Source organism: Geotrypetes seraphini, chromosome 1, assembly GCF_902459505.1.
Source record: "Geotrypetes seraphini chromosome 1, aGeoSer1.1, whole genome shotgun sequence".
NCBI classification, from domain to species: Eukaryota; Metazoa; Chordata; class Amphibia; order Gymnophiona; family Dermophiidae; genus Geotrypetes; species Geotrypetes seraphini.
The window spans coordinates 255,257,702-255,272,256 of NC_047084.1; positions in this window are offsets into that span (position 1 = coordinate 255,257,702).

Below are 14,555 nucleotides of genomic sequence, written 5' to 3' on the forward strand. Positions count from 1 at the left end.
GAGGTCTCAGCAACACATGCAGAGCACAAGTTACAGATTGTAAAAAAACAAACAAACCCAAAACCCTCTACTTAACATAAATTCACAGCACCAATTCCATTGGAGTTTATTTCTTGAGGACCTGGCAATCAATCCATAGCCTTTTCTTTTTCTCTTTCCCAGGGAGCAGACAATTGGGAGGAACTTCCTGCTATATCCTCCTTTCATTTGCCCACTAATCTTAGGACAGCAACCATATTTTATTTTGTCCCAACTTCAGGCTAGGCTAGTGTACCTGCACTATCTGTGCATTAAGTCCCTCCCAGGATCTAGCTGGCCTCTTGAATCCTCTCCTTGTGCCTTGGCGCTGCCAGCTATGTGCAGTGCAAGAGGTCGGAAGAGAAAGGAGGCTTGCTTTTCGGGCAATTTATGGCCCAGGCAGTTTATTGAGGCATAAGCTTTTAGGAAGAAGAGTCCACTTCATCAGGTGCCACCAACCTCTGTACTACAGACTACCACGACTCTCCTTTGGGATGTTTTTATGAGGGGGTACTGAAAATTTCTCTGCCCAACCAACTTCCTAAATTCTGAGTGTTATTTTGCCACTATAGCTGAAAAGAGCATTATTTTATTTTACAAAGTGCCAGTTTGCAGAATCGTAATGCTATGTTTTTGACATTGTTTCAGATCATTGATTGAACCATGTCAACAAAAAGTGTGGAATTTTCAAGTGTGGAACAACAAGCCGTCATGAAGTTCTATTCCTGCAGAGGAAAGCGCCAAAGGAAATCCATGAATCTATGATGCACAAATATTGAGTGACAAATACCCATCACACTCCACAGTGAAGAAGTGGTATGCAAACTTTCAGGGTGGAGATTTTGAGACAGAAGATGCAGCAAGGTCTGGGAGGCCTCAAATGGTGTGAACTCCTGAAATTTGTTGACCATATCCATGACCTGATTTTGAATAATCAGTGGAAAATAAACACCCCTAAAGTGGCTAGCACACTTTAAACTTGACTGCCAGTTGTCTTTTTTTTTTTTAATTCTTTATTCATGTTTAAGCTTTCATCAAGTGTACAAAATTCATATTAACAATATTAAATAGAACATTTGAACATCTTATCAGTATACTTTATAAACATAAAAGCAACCCTCCCCCCACCCTCCCTCTAAGCCCATTATTAATTGTAAGATCATAAACCCTCCGATAGAAACCCTCCTCCCTCCCAACACTAAGTGGTGTATAATTAATAGAAGAATGGCATTTAATCATAACAAAAAGATGTTAATGGCTCCCATATTTTTATAAAATTTTATAATTTCCATTCTATATAGGTGACACAATGAATTCCACCAGAAATTAAAATTAAGTCTACTGTGGTCTTTCCAGTTATTAGTAATATGTTGGATGGCATCTCCTGTCATGATCTTGGACAGGTTTAGTACATACCCAATTGATGAACTACCTTGATCAGTTCTCACTACTACATGAAACCCAGTCTGGCTTCAGACCTCTGTTTAGCACTGAGATGGTGATTGCAGCGACCCTAGAATACTTACGCAACTTATTCAGCAAGGGCCATAAAGCCTTAATCATGCAATTTGACATGAGCTCGGCCTTCGACCTGGTGGATCACAAAAAATTGCTACAATGTTTAGACGCAATCGGCATCGGAGGTGAGGTATTTGACTGGTTCCGAGGATTCCTTACGACCCGCACCTATCAAGTACGCTTCAACTGCAACCTCTCTAAAACATGGAGAAACCCATCAGGCGTTCCACAGGGGTCTCCATTATCCCCACTACTCTTTAACGTCTATATATCATCACTAGGCATGCAACTGGCCCAACGGGGTATAAAAGTATTCAGTTATGCGGATGACTTTACAATCATCATCCTGTTTAATACGTCACCCTCCGAAATCACCCCCACGGCAACAGAAGCGCTAAACCTGATGGAACAATGGACCACAGAATTCAAACTGAAGCTTAATTCAGATAAAACTAAATTCTTCATAGCCTCGCCACACCCACATATCACCACAACACCACTACGCATTAACAATCTTAACTACCCTATTCAACCTACAATGAAGGTTCTGGGGGTAATACTGGATCAAGGTCTAACTATGAAAGACCATGTGGACTCCCTAGTCAGAAAGGGGTTTTTTATTCTCTGGAAACTTAGGTCCATTAGAGCATACTTCGACGCTTCTGCATTCAGAATTCTGGTACAATCCCTAATACTAAGCCACCTTGATTATTGCAACATTACCCATCTGGCAATCACCCGGAAGCAAATGCAGAGACTACAACTGATACAAAATGCAGCAATCAGGTTGATCTTCAGACTGAAGAAGTCCGATCATATCACCCCTTCCTACCGACTCCTGCACTGGCTGCCAATGGAGGCACGTACGAAGTTCAAACTGGGATGTCTCTGCTTCAAGGTATTATCCGGTCTAGCCCCTAAATATATAACAGACCTCTTCTCATTCCCAACCAACAGACATGAGAGAAGAGCACACCAGAAATTCGTGTCACCATCAACAACTTCTATCATACCAAGCAGCCTTATGGGGCAAAGACTTGGAAAAACTAATTACACACACAAACAATTATGGTGAATTTAGGAAACACCTAAAAACACACCAGTTCTCGAAATACCTAGATGACGAATCAGGACAATAGCCCTCATCGCAATCCCTCCCCAAATTAGATCTTGTAAACTGTTAACCTCTAATCTCTAACTATGAATGTTCCTTTCAATTTATGGAATTTTTCTAATTCATTGTAAACCGCATGAAACTTCACGGTCCTGCAGTATATAAACTGTTGTTATTATTTTTATTGTTGCTACTATCAGATATTCACTGCTACACTCTGTAATTCGATGTCTGTGCAGTTTCTCTTCAGTGTAAACCGCCTAGAAGTCGCAAGATAGTTGGCGGTATATAAGAATAAAGTTATTATTATTATTATTATTATGATCAATAAAAGTTTATTGTTACACGATTATATCTGACTCTTTTTTTCTCATAAGACATTCCAAATATCACAGTATCATAAGATAACGCTACATGATTTTCCAATAAACAATTTATTTGATCCCAGATTGAATTCCAAAAGGCTAAGATATGGGGACGGTAATACAAAAGATGATCCAAAGTCCCTACATCAAGATTACAATGCCAGCATCTATTAGACAAGGAACTATTTAATTTTTGTAATCTAACTGGGGTCCAAAATCTCTATGTAAAAGAAAAAACCAAGTTTGTCTCATAGATGCTGACATTGTACATCTTATTCTCCAAGACCAAATTTATGGCCATTGAGATGCTGAAATCTGATGCTTAATCTCAATGTTCCAAATATCCCTAAGACCATTTTTAGGCTTTTTTGTAACCAGATCACTAATAGTTTTATACCACTGCGCGGCCTGGTGTCCGAAAAAGTCCGCCTGAAAACATAAAAATTCCATACTGTATTGGGCAGTAAGAGTTTTCCATTCAGGGAACCCTGCCTGAATGGCCTGCTTCAATTGCAACCAATGAAAACATTATGATTTATGAAGCCCAAATTTATGTTGCAATTGTGTAAAATCAAGCAGTTTACCATTAGAAATAACATCATTCAAAGTTCGTATTCCTGCAATTATCCAATGCTTCCAGAAGACCTTGAATCCGCCAATTTGAATCTTGGCGTTTAGCCATATGGTTTGATTTGTTAATAGGAATAGCTGTTAAGTTACTGACAAATCATAAGGTTTTCCAAGTATCCATTAAAATTCTATTTTCTTTATATAATCTGGGCATCTTGATACTGAGAACATGAGAAAGATGTAAAGGAAACATGAGTCGCCATTCCAAATATCAGGAGTGTACTCAATCAGGAAACATGAGTCGCCATTCCAAATATCAGGAATGTACTCAATCAGGAAACATGAGTCGCCATTCCAAATATCAGGAATGTACTCAATCAGGAAACATGAGTCGCCATTCCAAATATCAGGAATGTACTCAATCAGGAGTGTACTCAATGAGCTCCGGGAGGACCCAATACATACCTTGATGTAAAATAAAGGCCTGATGGTACCTATAAAAGTTTGGAAAATTTACCTCACCCTTCTTAATTGGCTTTTGTAAAGATACTAAAGCAATTCTAGGAGTTTCACCAAGCCAAATAAATTTGATAATAATCAAATTCAATTTTTTATAAAAAGACCCCTGAAAAAACACTGGTATCATTCCCATTTGATAACAAACCACAGGCAATATCATCATTTTAACAGTTTGAACTCTTCCCCCACCAAGATAAATGTAATGGATTCCAATGTTCACATAATTCTGCTAGTTGTCTTAATTCTGTAATCAAAAATATGCTCAGAGACCTGTAGACTATACCTGGAGAGTGAACTCCATTTACAGCTTCTCAATCCAATCACAACATATTGAATATAATATTGATGTTGAAAAACGGTACTGGACCTTCAAAAGTTTAATTCCAGATAAAAGGTAAACTGTACGTCACTTATCTCATTTCAAGGTTCCTTTTATCTGGAGTTCACTCTCCGGGTTTAGTCTACAGATCTCTGAGAATATTTTTGATTACAGAATTAAGACAACTAACAGTCAAGTTTAAAGTGTGCTAGCCACTTTAGGGGTGTTTATTTTCCATTTAATATTCAATTGATACCTTTTTGAACCCCCATCAGTTCAATGTTTATTTTATTTGTGGCTTGATTCTGGCAGATTGGTGAATATCGGCTAAAACAATTGTTGAGACTACAGAAAGCCAGGGAACATGGGTGTATATTCCATGAGCAGCTGGGTATTCAGAAGCTGTCATCTAGTGGGTGCCCAAATGGTTTAAATGCTGATAAGAAACAACATCAAGTGGATGGTTGCAAGTTGATTTAGCAGAATTTTCAGCAAGCTGGTGCCAACTTTTTTGAACAACTAGTTACTATTGATGAAACATGGTTACACCACTATGATCCTGAGACAAAGGCCAAGGAAATTCAAAACCCAAAAGTCAGTAGGAAAGGTCATGGTCACAGTGTTTTGGGATCAGGAAGGTGCTATAATGACTAAGTATCTTCCAAGAGGCCAAACAGTTAATCCAGAATACTACTGTAACTTGCTGTGCCAGTTAAAGGGGACATTGAAAGAAAAAAGGATAGGGAAGCTGCAGAAGAGAGTTCTCTTCTTGCAAGACAATGCATCTGCTCATAAGGCTGGCAAAATGATGGATGTTGTGATGTAGTTGGGGTTTCAGTGCATTAGACCATCCACCCTACTCACCAGGTCTTGCTCCATCTGACTATTTTCTGTTTCCAAACCTTAAAAAGAGTTTGAAAGGGCAACAATTTTTGAGTGATTCAGAGGTGATTGCAGCAGCAGATCAGTATTTCATTGACCAAACATCAGAGTATTTTTCTGGAAGGGTTACAGCAACTTCAGTCACAATGTTCCAAGTGTGTTGAACTTGGCGGTGAATATGTGGAATAACTTGTAAGTTTTATGACTACATGTCATTCCTTTCTTGGATGGGCTGAGAACTTTTCAACACCCCCTTGTATCTTAATAATTAAAAATCTCACATCTGGCTATCATAAAATGATTTGTCAGACTTTTCAGAGTACATTGTGTAATTATTAAGTATTGCATTTACTGATATAGTGATATTAAAAATTAATACGTATTTCAATGCAGCTGGTATATTAACAATTCATCTTGGTTTAGAAATAGAACCATCACACCATGTGTGTGTGTAGTATTACAATTAGATATCTGACAATACTTGATTGCATGTTTTCCAAGCCAAAATTATATTAGTGTATTAAATAATTGCTAAAACGTGTCACCAATGATTACTTGTTCTTAATAAACAGTGGCAAGTTAATGGTTTACCTCTTTGCTCATATTTCAAACTTAGTTTGGAAATATCAGTTACTACAAGAAAAAATAATAATACCATACATTTTGTTGCTTGTCAGACTATGAGACATTTTCTACAATGACTAGCTCAGCATCTCTCAAACTTTTATGGTTCTGGCACACTAGATGGAGCAAATTTTTTTGCAGCACAGTATAATCTATATATATATAAAATCGGAGGTATGTATGTGTGTATGTGCCGCGATCACGCAAAAACGGCTTGACCGATTTGAACGAAACTTGGTATGCAGATCCCTCACTACCTGGGATGATATGTTCTGGGGGTCTCGCGGCCCACCTGCACACGTGGGCGGAGCTACAAACATAAAATCAGATTTCACCCATTCATGTCAATGGAAAAAATGTAAAAAGCTGCCATTCTCACAGTAATTCAAAAACGGCTTGACCGATTTGAACGAAACTTGGTATGCAGATCCCTCACTACCTGGGGTGATATGTTCTGGGGGTCTCGCGGCCCACCTGCACACGTGGGCGGAGCTACAAACATAATCAGATTTCACCCATTCATGTCAATGGAAAAAATGTAAAAAGCTGCCATTCTCACTGTAATTCAAAAACGGCTTGACCGATTTGAACGAAACTTGGTATGCAGATCCCTCACTACCTGGGGTGATATGTTCTGGGGGTCTCGCGGCCCACCTGCACACGTGGGTGGAGCTACAAACAGAAAATCTGATTTCACCCATTCATGTCAATGGAAAAATTGTAAAAGGCTGCCATTCTCACAGTAATTCAAAAACGGCTTGACCGATTTGAACGAAACTTGGTATGCAGATCCCTCACTACCTGGGGTGATATGTTCTGGGGGTCTCGCGGCCCACAACTCTATGTTGCTTGCTCAAGGGTGGGTTCACCCAATAATTTATATGTTCTTGCTCGAGGAGGTGAAACTAAAATTGTTGTTTATAATCACGTTTTGCGTTAGTTGTATTGTATTCATTTTGTCAAATATTTCACATTATAATTTGAATATTGTACTTTTTATTAAGCTGTAAAAATATAATTTCATTCACCACTATAAAGTATCTTTATTTGAATCCATTTACAGTGTTATTGCTATAATTAAATACCCGTGCAACGTCGGGGCATCAGCTAGTCTATATATAAAAAATCAGAGGTATGTATCTGTATGTATGTATGTGCCGCGATCACGCAAAAACGGCTTGACCGATTTGAACGAAACTTGGTATGCAGATCCCTCACTACCTGGAGTGATATGTTCTGGGGGTCTCGCGGCCCACAACTCTATGTTGCTTGCTCAAGGGTGGGTTCACCCAATAATTTATATGTTCTTGCTCCAGGAGGTGAAACTAAAATTGTTGTTTATAATCACGTTTTGCGTTAGTTGTATTGTATTCATTTTGTCAAATATTTCACATTATAATTTGAATATTGTACTTTTTATTAAGCTGTAAAAATATAATTTCATTCACCACTATAAAGTATCTTTATTTGAATCCATTTACAGTGTTATTGCTATAATTAAATACCCGTGCAACGCCGGGGCATCAGCTAGTCTATATATATAAAATCGGAGGTATGTATGTGTGTATGTATGTATGTGCCGCGATCACGCAAAAATGGCTTGATCGATTTGAACGAAACTTGGTATGCAGAACCCTCACTACCTGGGGTGATATGTTCTGGGGGTCTCACGGCCCACCTGCACACGTGGGCAGAGCTACAAACAGAACATCAGATTTCACCCATTCATGTCAATGGAAAAAATGTAAAAAGCTGCCATTCTCACAGTAATTCAAAACCGGCTTGACCGCTTTGAACGAAACTTGGTATGCCGATCCCTCACTACCTGGGGTGATATGTTCTGGGGGTCTCATGGCCCACCTGCACACATGGGCGGAGCTACAAACAGAACATCAGATTTTACCCATTCATGTCAAAGGAAAAAATGTAAAAAGCTGCCATTCTCACAGTTATTCAAAAACGGCTTGACCAATTAGAACGAAACTTGGTATGCTGATCCCTCACTACCTGGGGTGATATGTTCTTGGGGTCTCGCGGCCCACCTGCACACGTGGGCGGAGCTACAAACATAAAATCAGATTTCACCCATTCATGTCAATGGAAAAAATGTAAAAAGCTGCCATTCTCACAGTAATTCCACCTACCTGGGGTGATATGTTCTGGGGGTCTCGCGGCCCACCTACTCACATGGGCGGAGCTACAAACATAAAATCAGATTTCACCCATTCATGTCAATGGTAAAAATGTAAAAAGCTGCCATTCTCACAGTAATTCAAAAACGGCTTGACCGATTTGAACGAAACTTGGTATGCTGATCCCTCACTACCTGGGGTGATATGTTCTGGGGGTCTCGTGGCCCACCTGCACCCGTGGGCAGAGCTACAAACATAAAATCAGATTTCACCCATTCATGTCAATGGTAAAAATGTAAAAAGCTGCCATTCTCACAGTAATTTCAACTATCTGGGGTGATATGTTCTGGGGGTCTCGCGGCCCACCTGCACACGTGGGCGGAGCTACAAACAGAACATCAGATTTCACCCATTCATGTCAATGGTAAAATTGTAAAAAGCTGCCATTCTCACAGTACTTCAAATATGGCTTGACCGAATTGACCGAAACTTGGTATGCAGATCCCTCACTACCTGGGGTGATATGTTCTGGGGGTCTCGCGGCCCACCTGCACACATGGGCGGAGCTACAAACAGAAAATGAGATTTCACCCATTCATGTCAATGGAAAGGATGTAAAAAGCTGCCATTCTCACAGTAATTCCAACTATAAAACACTTTCTATGACACTATAACCACTAGGGACATCGTTTCTATTCTACCACGGACACCATACATATAGAGTTTGTATGTTCTAACTGTGTTTGTAACTGTTTCCTTCATGCACCCCAGTTCATAATGTTATTACATTACATGAGTACTCACATATGCTGAACTAGGAACACAGGTTCCATTCTGAACCGGGAAAAAACTGCATGGAGTTTCTTTTCAACCTGAGTTTCCACATATTGAGTTGTTTAAATCAATATTGAAACTTTTGGATGCCACTTATTCCAACATATCTTCCTTTTCAGTTTAAGAGATTGCAAATTCCAGTGAGACTTGCATTCTCTATCACAATCAACAAATCACAGGGACAGACTATTACATACTGTGGAGTGGATTTAAGATCCCCCTGTTTTTCCCATGGACAACTCTATGTTGCTTGCTCAAGGGTGGGATCACCCAAGAATTTATATGTTCTTGCTCCTGGAGGTGAAACTAAAAATGTTGTTTATAATCAAGTTTTGTGTTAGTTGTATTGTATTCATTTTGTCAAATATTTCAAATTATAATTTGAATATTGTACTTTTTATAAAGCTGTTAAAAAATAATTTCATTCACCACTATAAAGTATCTTTATTTGAATCCATTTACAGTGTTATTGCTATAATTAAATACCCGTGCAACGCCGGGGCATCAGCTAGTTGAAATTATAAAATTTCAAAACCAACAAAAAATTAAATTTGAGAGTTATTTAAAGTTCTGTAAGCCATGTATGGGTAATTGTAACAATGGTGAAACTAAAGTAGATAGAATAGAATTGCTAATCAATGCGATGGATGTGCTTGTTTTTGATTGCAAATTAACTCAAAACGTGGCTCAATAGTTGACAAGCAAACACGCATTTCATCATCCACCATCTGTAGTCATTCTCGATTAGAGCTGAAAATCTAAGTTTGTAAAGATAAGAAGATCCAAACAGTAACACAGTAACAAAGCCTTGATTGCTTTGTTGCTCAAGTTAGGATAATTACTGCATAAAAAATAAAATTACTTGCCATTAGTTTTCAAGGACCAAGCATATAGTAACATAGTAAATGATGGCAGATAAAGACCCGAACAGTCCATCCAGTCTGCCCATTAGTTATACCCATTAAAAATACATGATTAAATTAATCTTTTAAAAATACATGATTAAATTAACTTGTCTCTTCTTTGATATTTCTAGGTCATAGACTGTAAAATCCACCTGGTAGGTTCCAAATGCTGAAGTTGCTGTCCAAGCTCACTCCAGCCTATCCAACCATCCTGTTTGGATATCTACCATAAAGTCTGGCCAGTTTAGTGGAGTTCCTATTGATGTTCTCCCCAGCCCATCCGACACCAAATCACCACATATAGGACACAGACCATTCAAGTCTGACCAGTACCTTTTCTTCCAAGAACTTGTTCAAACCTTTTTTAAAACCAGCTACAGTGTCATAGGGGGGGGGGGGGAGCAGACTGCCCTGAGCGTCATCTTGATGGGGACACCATCATCTCTCCATCCCCCAACACTACGCTCGTGCTTTCCCCCCATGTATCTCTTTATAATCTTCGCCAGTGTGAGCAACTACTCTAATTTGCTACTTGTGCTGGCTTTGCTTTCTCTGAACTCACTTCTGGGTTATGGGGCCAGGAAGTGACATCAGAAGAACACCCAATACCAACAAAAGCAGCAGGTCAGAGAAGCTGCTTGTGCTGGCAAAGATTTAAAGAGGTATGGGGTGGGAAGGAAGGGTGCGAGTGTGGCATGGGGGTGTGGAAGGAACAGGGGTGTTAGCGGGGTGCGTAACCACCCAGGCGCCTCCTTCCCTCGCTATGCCACTGACCAGCTACATTAGCCACTGTTACCACATCCTCTGGCAATGTGTTCTGGAGCTTAACTATTTTCTGAGTGAAAAAATATTTTCTCCTATTGGTTTTAAAAGTGTTTCCCTGTAACTTCATCAAGTGTTCCCTAGTCTTTGTAATACGTGATGGAGTAAAAAATTGATTCATTGTATCCGTTCTACACCACTCAGGATTTTGTAGGCTTCAATCATATCTCCCCCTCAGCCATCTCTTTTCCAAGCTGAAAAGCCCTAACCTTTTAATCGTTCCTCATACAAAAGAAGTTCCATTCTTTATCTTCTTACTCACTCTTCTTTGAACTTTTTCTAATTCCATTATATTGGTTTTTGAAATACTGTATATGGTACATAAGGTATCATACTTTCCAATGGAAGCTTACTTATTACTATTTAAGTACTACTAACTACCAACTAAATTTTCTCCCATCTTATAAATCCAACTCTTGAGCATGTTTAAGGTTCAGTTAACCTGGCAGAGGCAAAATTTGACAATCAACATATATTTGCATCACTTAACATAAGAATAGCCTCACTCGGTCAGAACAGTAGTCCATATAGCCCAGTAACCTGTCTTCAAAGTGGCCAATCCAGGTCACATATACCTGGAAACCCCCTGAATAGTAGCAACATTCCATGCTACCAATCCAGGGAAAGCAGTGGTTTCCCCCATGTCTTTCTCAATAGCAGACTATGAACTTTTCCTTCAGGAACTTGTCCAAACCTTTTTTTAAAACCATCTACGTTAACCACTCTTATTCCATCCTTTGGCAATGCATCCCAGAGCTTAACTATTTTCTGAGTGAAAAAAAAAATTCCTCTTATTGGTTTTAAAAGTATCTCTCTGTAACTTCATTGAGTGTTCCCTAGTCTTTGTAATTTTTGGAGTAAAAAAATAAATAAATAAATAAAAATTGATCCACTTGTACCTGTTCTACACCACTCAGGATTTTGTAGACTTCAATCGTATCTCCCCTCAGCCATCTCTTTTCCAAGCTGAAGAGCCCTAACCTCTTTAGTCTTTCTTCATATGATAGGAGTTCCATCCCCTTTATCACCTTGGTTGCTTTGCTTTGAACTTTTATACTTCTGCTACATCTTTTTTGAGACAAAGTGAACAGAATTGAACACAATACTCAAGATGAACTTGCACCATGGAGCGATACAGAGAAATTATAACATTCTTAGTCTTGTTTACCATTCCTTTTCTAATAATTCCTAGCATTTTGTTTACTTTTTTGGCCATAGCCATTGGGTGGATGGTTTCAACATATTGTCTACAATGATACCCAGATCTTTTTCTTGGGCGCTGACCCCCAAGGTGGACCATGGTGGTAACTATGATTTAGAATTTCTTCTCAATGTGCATCACTTTGCATTTGTCCACATTAAATTTCATCTGCCATTTGAGCTCCCAGTTTTCCAATTTCCTAAGGTCTGCCTGCAATTTTTCACAACTATGAACAGTTTAGTGTCGTCTGCAAATTTATTCACTTCACTCGTCATACCAATTTCCAGAACATTTAAAAATAAGTTAAATAGCACTGGTCCCAGAACAGATCCTTGTGGCACTCCACTATTTACTCTCCTCCACTGAGAAAAATGGCCATTTAACTCTACTACTTCCTAATCCACAATTGAACATTGCCTTCTATCCCATGACTCTTTTTTTTTCCTCGCATTGTATTAATTTATTTGTCATTCATACTTTCCAGTATATAAATACATATAATCCCCAAATACTCTGCATTCACGCTTCAAAGCTACTTCATGTATAAAACTAACCAGACACTAGGCTTCCCCATTCATATCTAAAACCAAACAAGCTATCTAACCATTACTGCATTTTCCCCTTTTGATATATCCTATTAACCTAACCAAATCTTATCCATGACTAATTTTCTCAGGATAAATAAATATGCAGGAGAAACAAATAATTTGAATGATGAATTCACCAATAATATATAATATCTGAAAAAGTGAATTCAATATTATAATACTTAGTTAAATAAAATAAACATACTATAATAGAAATTATATCTGAGTGCTCAGTGTATTATCTTATTCAAAACCAGCGGGTTTGTAGAATGAAACCCGCTGGTTTTGAATAAGATAATACACTGAGCACTCAGATATAATTTCTATTATAGTATGTTTATTTTATTTAACTAAATATTATAATATTGAATTCACTTTTTCAGATAATTTTCTCAGGAGCCTCTCATGTGGAACTTTTGTCAAAAGCTTTCTGAAAATCTAGATACACTACATCAACCGGCTCGCATTTATCCACACCTTCAAAGAAGCCAAGCATATTGGTGATGTAAGACATCCCTTGGCTGAGCCCATGCTGACACTGTCCCATTAAATCATGTTTGTCTAAGTGTTCCACAATTTTATTTTTTTTATAATTCTTTCTACTATTTTGCCCGGCCCTGAAGTCAGGCTTACTGGTCTGTAATTTCCCAGATCTCCCCTGGAACCCTTTTTAAAAATCAGCATAACATTGGCCACCCTTCAATCTTCAACTACTACAGATGATTTTAGCGGCAGGTTATAGATCACTAACAGCAGATCAACAATGTCACCTTTGAGTTCATTCAGTACCCTGGAATTTATCACTCTTTAATATGTCAGTTTGGCTTAGTAAGTCTTCCAGGTTCATAGAGATTTCTTTCAGTTCCTCCGTATCATCACCCTTAAAAACCATTTCTGGTTCAGGTAGATCTCTTCCTTCTTCTTTTTTTTTTTTTTTGTAAAATATTAATTTTCAAAACTAATACAAAGTGCCATGAACTATACAAACATAAGTCCTTTAATGATGTATGGAGTCCATTGACTAATTTTATTACAATATAATTAGGGTTACGTTTCTTTCTTTCTTTTCTCATTAGATTCCTTGCACATCCAGGAAGGGTAGATCAGTGGGGGGTGGGAAATGTATTTTAAGGAATTAAATATTTCATTATAATACTGAAATCATATCATATGTATGTGTTTTAATAATTCAGATATGAAGGGGTGAAAATGATTTTTTAATAGTAATAATTGTATAGTTAAGTGTGTTTTTTGTAAAGTCTTTTTGATTTAACATTTGTATGACGCTATCAAAGTTTAAAAAAACCAATAAAGATTTACAAAAACCCCCCCCAAAACATAAGCACTTAAATTCCATCAATAACATTACAGAAGAAAAATATCCCTCCCCTTCCTTCCAGCATTTCAACCAAGAAATAAACCAAAAAGATATCCCCCCACCCACCCCGTCCTGGATATGTATAAAAATAAACAGAAACTTAAAGACAATTATGTCGAATTAACAAAGGATGTCAACGGGCCCCACACCAATTTAAATACTTTGCTATGCCCCAAAATATCACCATTCATCTTTTTGTATTTATAACCTAAACATAAACGAAAAGTTGAGGTGGTTGCAATTTTTACAATTGTGTGTTATCATTTGCATTGCTATCCCTGTCATAATAAGGCAAAGTCTGCATTTGTAACGATCCATAGTAGGCTTGATATGCAGCAATGTTCCACATATAATTGCCTCATACGTCAAAGGGATTGTTGAATCCAGTATGAGATTAATCTGTCTCCATATTGACTTCCAGAAGCTAAGTATCAAAGGACAATAGAACAACAGATGATCCAGTGTCCCAATGTCTAAATGACAGTGCCAGCATCTATTAGATTTAAAATTGTCTAACTTATGTAACCTTTCTCCTTTTATTCCATTATCCTGGAATTCCTCAAATCCAATTTCCTCCAGATCCACCCAAAAACTAAAATTATCCTTCCCCTCCTTAAAAGGCATATCCCATGTTGGTAAACTAGGGTCTTCCCTCCCCTTCAGAATCACTCAGCTCTGGAATAATCTTACTTCCCCTCTTCGTAACTTGAGTTCCCTTCAACTATTCCGTAAGCATCTGAAAACTTGGCTATTCTCCAAAATATAAC